Below are 7,993 nucleotides of genomic sequence, written 5' to 3' on the forward strand. Positions count from 1 at the left end.
GTTTTTTTTTTAAGCTTTGAGTAGTAACTGTTTGCTTTGACCACCTGAGTTTAACAGGCACTTAAAAGCATTTCATTTCATTTTGATTTGATTGCATTAAGCTAATTAACCAAACCAGCCTCCAGTAATTCCTCACATTGTATGTACTACTAAGCTATGATGCTTGAAATTTTAAAAAAGCATTGCAAGTTTGAAAGAAATCTGCATTAAGGATGATACTTGGTATCTGCTTTAATGATGAGTCTCAATTTAAGCTGGTAAAACATCTGGATTTGTCATGAACCACAGGTTTGCTGCTTTGCTCCCCCCCCCCCCCCCCCCCCCCCCAGTATGAGCAATGATCTGTTGTGGGTTTGTCTGTTTGTTTGTCTTCTTTCCTCATGTTTGACTGAACCACTGGTCAGTGTTATCATTGTGGGTATGCGGTGATGAGCAAGTTAAAAGATGTAATGTTAACTAAAACAGTCGTTTGTGCCTTTTTTATATACAAAAACTACCACTAACATGGATTTAACCTTCATCCTTAACAACCCAGGTTTGTTTCTGTTTAGTGTGGGGTTTATTTGATTTTTGATGGTGTGGTGTTTTGTTTTGTTTTGTTTGTTTTTTTTTTTTTTTTTTTTTTTGGGGGGGGGGGCTGTAATTGCTTTACCCTAAAACTGTCTTTCTGCACGTTTTTAGATTGGTACATAAGAATTCTGACATTCTTCAGTCAAGTGGGAAACTTGATAAAATAAATCTGACCTTTAAGAGTAATGCAACTTCAAGCATGTAATGATGAAAAGTAACTGTCTAAATTAAATCTCACTGTTCTGAATTGCTTGTGTGAACTTTCTGCTGATCTGAATGTGACTGATTTCTTTTATTAATGTCTGTACTGGAAAATATTTCTCATCTGTTCTGTGCCTATATTGAATGAATTTGTAATTAAAAGTTCATCCATCTTCCTTTGTCTCCTGTACTTTTTCAAAGAAACGATCATGATTGATTTTACGAAAACAATCCTCAACTTGTCTGAACGTAGCACGTTTTCACTGGTTCCTTTATTTGCAGCATGTTTTAAAAGCAATAGAGGTTCTCTGCTCAATCTGTATGTGTCATATCTGCAAGTTGTGGAAGAATGAAACCTGGCTGTAAAATTTCAGCACAGGGGTGTGTCTGGAGGTAGGGCATGAGTTCACACAAATAGTATTATAATTTGTATGTTAAAACTTAGATTTGATTATTATTATTTTTTTTTTTTTTATTAAGAGGACTTTAAGGTTATAGTACAGTAATAATCAGAAAAGGGTAGCATGACAGTTGTTTACTTTGATTAAACAAACATTATGTAGCAGTTGGTAATTGATAAGAGGTTAATTTTCAACCAGAAAGTCACTGGAGACCTTGATGGATTTAGGGGAAACTTTAATGAATTTTTAAAATGAAACTTATCCCTTTACCTCCCTTTTTGCCATAACATGGTGAAGTTGCAATAACCAGTCATTTTGAAAACAGTCCATGTACTCTGTAAGTCAAACCCTCACAAATATGACATCACTGTTTCCACCTCTGCAATCCAAAGGCACTGAGCCCAGCCCTGTCAAGACGCTGCAGGTAACACAATTATAAGTGTTCAAACTGTCTAGAAGAGAAGAATTGATCATATAAAAAGAACAGTCTAATCCCTTCTCCCATTATACTTTTTCTCCCTGGGTAACAGGGCTGTATCTTCTAGGTTCTTTGCCCTTATTTCAAATATGAGGGTGTAGTACAGCTCTGGATTGTCTGCTGAGAAAACAGAGCTGTAGCAGCTTTACTGAAGAATATGTCAATAATGACAGCACTGAAAGTTTTAATTATTTTTTTTTGCTGAGAAGTTATTGATAAGTGTTGGCCAGGGGATGGCGCCATTTGAACTGTACAAATGTTGTGACACATGAACTTTTTCTTTGTAGTTTCAATGTTTTGAAAAGCTCAGGAGACTCATACATTTATGAACCCAAACCACAGCCACCTAGATTGTAGATGTACCAATGTATCCAAAACTTGAAAATCAGTCATACTTAATTAATATGAAAACACGAAGTGTAACTCCAAACTAATATCCTAACAGCTTCACTTTGGAGAGACCCAGCTTCAGTTTGTAGAGTCCCAGGTCAGAGTGTCTCCATATGTCACTTATTACAGCAACTCAGATGATTTCATGTCACATGGGTAATGATAATTTAACAGGCTTTAGAGCATAGGTGTCAAACTCTGGCCATTACATTTGGCCCGTGAAGCCATACCAAATTACTATTAGAGCTGGCCTACTGGTATTATACAGCTAATATATATATATTGTTTAGTATTAAGCTTTGCTTGTTCCATATTCAGTTTTTCAGCAAAACTTGTTTGAGTCCATAAGAAAAGATTCATTCTTATATCTGGAGGAAGTTTTTTTTTTTCAATAAATATAAATGTTAGCCCGCGACTTTGTTCCAGTTTTGAATTTTGGCCCACTGTGTATTTGAGTTTGACACCCCTGCTTTAGAGGCATGTGGCCGAGAGCTATAAAGTTTGAGAGTGTCCTAGGCTGAGGCTTTCGCAGGTTTAACTTGGCAGGTATTTTGATGTTGAGTCATTTTTACTGCGCACAGTACACCTGGAATGTGCATGAATGCACCAGAGCTTCCTTAGAAAAGCATGCAAACTGGAACCAACCCAGAACCCTTCTCATGTTCAGTTTCCATTGTTACAAATGCCACAAACCTCATGCTCTAAATACTCTGCAGATGTCAGTTGGAGCTGTGAAGCTAGTGCTGAGGTGGAGAACGTTGCCAAACACAAAAATCAATTCAATTCAATTTTATTTATATAGCGCCAAATCACAACAAAAGTCGCCTCAAGGCGCTTCATAGATACAGAGAAAAACTCAACAATCATATAACCTCTATGAGCAAGCACTTTGGCGACAGTGGGAAGGAAAAACTCCCTTTTAACAGGAAGAAACCTCCGGCAGAACCAGGCTCAGGGAGGGGCGGCCATCTGCTGCGACCGGTTGGGGTGAGAGAAGGAAGACAGGATAAAAGACATGCTGTGGAAGAGAGACAGAGATTAATAACAGATATGATTCAATGCAGAGAGGTCTATTAACACATAGTGAGTGCGAAAGGTGACTGGAAAGGAAAAACTCAATGCATCATGGGAATCCCCGGCAGCCTACGTCTATTGCAGCATAACTAAGGGAGGATTCAGGGTCACCTGGTCCAGCCCTAACTATATGCTTTAGCAAAAAGGAAAGTTTTAAGCCTGATCTTGAAAGTAGAGATAGTGTCTGTCTCCCGAATCCAAACTGGAAGCTGGTTCCACAGAAGAGGGGCCTGAAAACTGAAGGCTCTCCCTCCTATTCTACTTTTAAATACTCTAGGAACAACAAGTAGGCCTGCAGAGCGAGAGCGAAGTGCTCTAATAGGGTGATATGGTACTACAAGGTCATTAAGATAAGATGGGGCCTGATTATTTAAGACCTTGTATGTGAGGAGCAGGATTTTGAATTCAATTCTAGACTTAACAGGAAGCCAATGAAGGGAAGCCAAAACAGGAGAAATATGCTCTCTGGAGAAATATGCTCTCTCTCTGATGTGTGTTTGTAAGGTAATCCGTAAATAACGTCCTTAGGGGATAAATAAATTCTTTCTGATTAGCTAGTGTATCACTTAACTAGCTAGCTAAGTGAGACACAGTAGCGAGTTTCAACGCCTTTATTTTAGTTGCAAGGAGACAAAAGCATACACAATGAACATACATTTCCTCAGCTTACTGTAAAGAGTTGCGTAGCTTTAATTTCAGAACGTGTTGCATAACTTTAATAATTTTTCTATCAAATCCCTTGTGTTTATGCTACACTCTAATATAATATTTACAAATAAATAGTGTACTGTTTTTCTCCTAATATATCAGGCTTATGTCTCGCCTGTTTAGGTTTTCAACATAGTCATTATTGTATTTAACTTAAGTACTGTCCATAGAGTCATCATGGGCTGTAGGTCGTCTTGTTAGAAAACAGTGGTTTTTTTGCTGGGCCCCCCTTTGTTTTACAAGAAAAATGTTCATGCCCCCCCCCCCCGTGGGCACACGCACAAACACATCCTCCAACCACACACACCCATATTTTGCTCTATTGCAGTTTATTTCACACACACATGTATATGTATGTATACATTATATATGTATATATATATATATATATATATATATATATATATATATATATATATATATATATATATATATATATATATATATATATCAATCAGAAAAACATTTGGGCATGCTCCTCTTTTTACGCTCCTTCATACCCCTAAGATAATCTGTAATGATGCCAATACATGCCTGTCTGGAACAAGCATAGTGACTGGCTTACAGGAAGGCCCGCATATATCTAACCTGTTTTTTTTTTTTTTTTTTTAATGTGGGCGTTACAGGCTGCCTGAAGTGATAGCTGTTATTTTGTTAAAAACACCCACATGCAGTGCCACTGCTGAGCCCCCATCGACAAGTGAAAGTAAAGGTGAGTCTGTTTTAGTAGAGTTTGAGGAGAAGCAGAATGAACTTCAAAGTAAGAAAACAATTTAAAATGTATTTCTTTGTGTGTGTGTAGTGGTGTTATCTTACTTTTTCTTAAACTGTCTTTCGTCAAACTGTTTTTACATTGTCTAGATTCTAGGTTGTCTCAGGGGCGTCTTTGCACAGGCTGCGGTCTGAACTGGGGTCTTGAACGATGTGTGTGTGTGTGTGTGTGTGTATCTACATATTTATTATGTATGTATGTTGTTAAGACACTAACACAAAGGTTGTGTCACAGCATACTCACCAGATAATTTGCATTGAATGCAAATGCAAAACTTTGTTTCCCACCCACATTTCCGCTGCTGAGTCTCCTTTGGCTGTTAACTCCACTCGAATCCAGATTGCACATAAAGACTGAGTGGACTTGCACTGACTGATACGTGAAAGTGAGTGTAAGGTTTATATTGTTGATTGTCATTTATGCTTAGAGATATTTACTCATATATGCTTTGAGTTTTATAATCGATTGCATAATAATGGAGGTTTGATCCGTAGTAGTCTGTGGAGACTCTGTGTGCCTTCCAGAGCACTCTGGCATACACACACACCTTAAGGTCATGAAAGAGGTTATATCTTCTCTTACTGATTTATGGTAGGAGGACACCTCTGTATCTGTATAAGAGCCCTTTGTTTAGATGGAGCGCTAGACTCCTGAATTTGAATTTTGTGGTTGTGGTGCTGTAGTGGTAAAGTTGGGGGTGGGGAGTGTGCTCAACCCTACTGGCATGCAGTATACTCATCCAGCAAGTCCAAACCTGTTCAACTGCTTCCTGTAAAAAGCTGGAGAGACATATTACCAGTATGTCTAAGCAGGCTTATGAAATGAGATTCTGCTCTCACAGTCGAGTCACCGACTGTGAGAGCAGAATCTCCTCAAAGACATATTTGCATTAGTTGCCAGTGTGTGTTCTATCCCAAAGCACTTTCTCATATTATATTATATTATATTATATTAATATCACTGTAACTCCACTGCTGTCCCAAAAAAGAAATCATCAACAACAATAACTCTTTTGAACACCTTTATTCTCTCCAAACTGCAGTTGAGCTCACAACAATGACAACAACGAATCCTCCACGTTACCTTCCATTTCAGGACAGCATGTATGATGGGAATGGGGATCAACAATCAATGGTTCAGCACACCACTGTGATCATCAGCACTGAGCCTCCAAAGGACCATTTTATCTGGTCCCTCCTCTGCTTTTTCTACTCAAACCCTTGTTGTTGTCTTGGGCTTGCAGCTCTCATTTATTCTATCAAGGTGTGTTTGTATGCGAATATATACCTGCCTGCCTACCATATCTTAATATACATTGATTTACCATATAAATCAAGCTACATGATCATGGCATCTAACACAACAAACACCAAAACTGAAGTGCAAAAAACTGACTAAATCAATGGAAAAGTGTGTTCTAATACTTTACAAGGAAAACTCAGTCCTAACTAAGACCATTGCAAGAGTCATAAGAACAGTTTGGGCTGAAGCACAACAATGTACACAGCACAATAAAGATAAAAATAGAGATAAATGATTTGATGAAAGAAATATCTTAAATATGTTATACAGTTTGCATTATTTCCTACACTGATAGTAACAAGGAAACTATATGGGCACAAAAAACGGGCAACTGGGATTATTATTATAATTGCTTGTGTTTACTAAAAACAGGAAGCGTAACTTTTCCAGAAAATGAAACTTAGGCTATGCTTAACATTTTCAGTTTCAATTTACATTGGGATAAAGATGATTACACTATTACAGTGTATATGTTTCTGTCCTTCTAGGCCAGAGACCGGAAGGTGGCCGGAGATCTGGAGGGTGCACGACGTCATGGGCTCACTGCCCGTGGGCTTAACATTGCCGCCACCGTCCTGTTTGTCATTGGATTTGTGATTTTAATCTTAATTAAGGTTCTGTGACTGCAAATCTATCTGATTATGCTCACAGAGAACCGTACTATTATCATTTACACCGAGATTAAGTTAGTTGCTTCTTTGACTTGTTATTAAGCCTCAAATTCTGTAAAGAAAAACACAGCTTCAGACCCATTGTTTAATTTCAGAAATAGGGGTGTGTTCTAATAGTTCATTTTGCTTAGTCTCTCAGTTAGGAACTGTGGCGGTCATTATAAAAGCTGCTCCGATTATCCAAATACTAAGGAAAGGTGCTTCGGTGCTTCCTTTGTTGCTTCCGTTAGCACTGGAGCATCCTTTATAAAAAGGGAGGGGAAAAAGGCATCCCATAATTCATTGCAACAGACCATTTGGCCATTCATGAAAACAATGAATATAATAAACAAAGTTGCGCAGATCATGTAAATGTGGTCGGCCACCAGTGGTTCTCCAAGTGATCCTGTCTCCAAATCTTAGAGAAAATTGTTTATTGCCAATTGATGGATTTTTTAAAAATGAGAATGGTATTTTAGATGTGTCCCAAAAAGGTTTTAAAAACCTCCATAGCACTAAGTCACCACTCTTATAGATTTGACTATGTTTGGTTCTATCGGACCACTATTGATTTGGGACCCCTGGCAGAGTATTTTAAACCTGTTGTTACTAACCTGGGTTTTATGATGGACAGTAATTTTAAATTGAACACTCAAATTAGGGCTACTGTCAAGTACAGTTTTTATCATTTAAGGCGCTTTATCCAGGCCGGATTTTGAAACAGTAATCCATGCTTTTATTTCATCTCGTTTAGATTACTCTAATGCACTGTATTTTGGAGTTAGTTTCTTCTCTCTCATCTGCAGGTGGTTCAAAGCCTGTTGCACTACTTTTAACAGAACTCGCAAAAGAGAGCACATAACTCCCATCTTCGCTTCACTCCACTGGCTGCCTGTACATCTTAGAGTTCATTGTAAAATTCTAATATTTCTTTTTAAATGTTTAAACAGTCTTGCCCCACCTTACCTCTCTGAGCTTCTTCGTCCTTAATCACCCCCTGGGTCTCCTAATCTCTGGAACAATCTGCCCCAGCACATTAGAGAGGCCCCTTCATTGTGCTCTTTTAAAACACGTCTTAAAACCAATTTTTACTTGTTGGCGTATGACACAGTATGCCCCTGAGTTTGTTGTTTTAGTGTAATCTAATGTGCTGATTTTATTGTCTTGAATGCAGTTCTAATTATCATTTTATACTATTTTATTTTTGCTATTTGTGCTGATTTTATTATTTTAAAATTAATTCTAACCATCATTTTACATGTGACTTCTTGCTTATCTTTATTCATTGTATCGTTTTTGGCATATCAAATGTACATCACTTTGTTTTCAGCTGGGAGCTGTTCCGAAAGTGATATATTAATAAATTTCTTGCTTGCTTACATTCTTCCCTCCACTTAGATTTAATAGTAACTGATGGCCAGGGGATGTCAGCATTTGGTCTGTATAA

General features: G+C 37.8%; 1 long non-coding RNA gene across 2 annotated transcripts; it reads left to right on the forward strand.

Moving 5' to 3' along the window:
- Positions 1-4,451: 4,451 nt before the first annotated feature.
- On the forward strand, positions 4,452-5,700 carry LOC113027443 (uncharacterized). 2 transcript variants are annotated; one of them, XR_003273056.1, is made up of 3 exons: positions 4,452-4,534; positions 4,829-4,979; positions 5,637-5,700. It is a non-coding gene; the product is annotated as an uncharacterized LOC113027443 (long non-coding RNA). The 2 variants fall into 2 exon arrangements; XR_003273057.1 differs by having other exon boundaries at positions 4,523-4,582.
- The last annotated feature ends 2,293 nt before the right edge of the window (positions 5,701-7,993 follow it).

This window comes from Astatotilapia calliptera, chromosome 7 (assembly GCF_900246225.1).
Source record: "Astatotilapia calliptera chromosome 7, fAstCal1.2, whole genome shotgun sequence".
Classification (NCBI taxonomy): Eukaryota; Metazoa; Chordata; class Actinopteri; order Cichliformes; family Cichlidae; genus Astatotilapia; species Astatotilapia calliptera.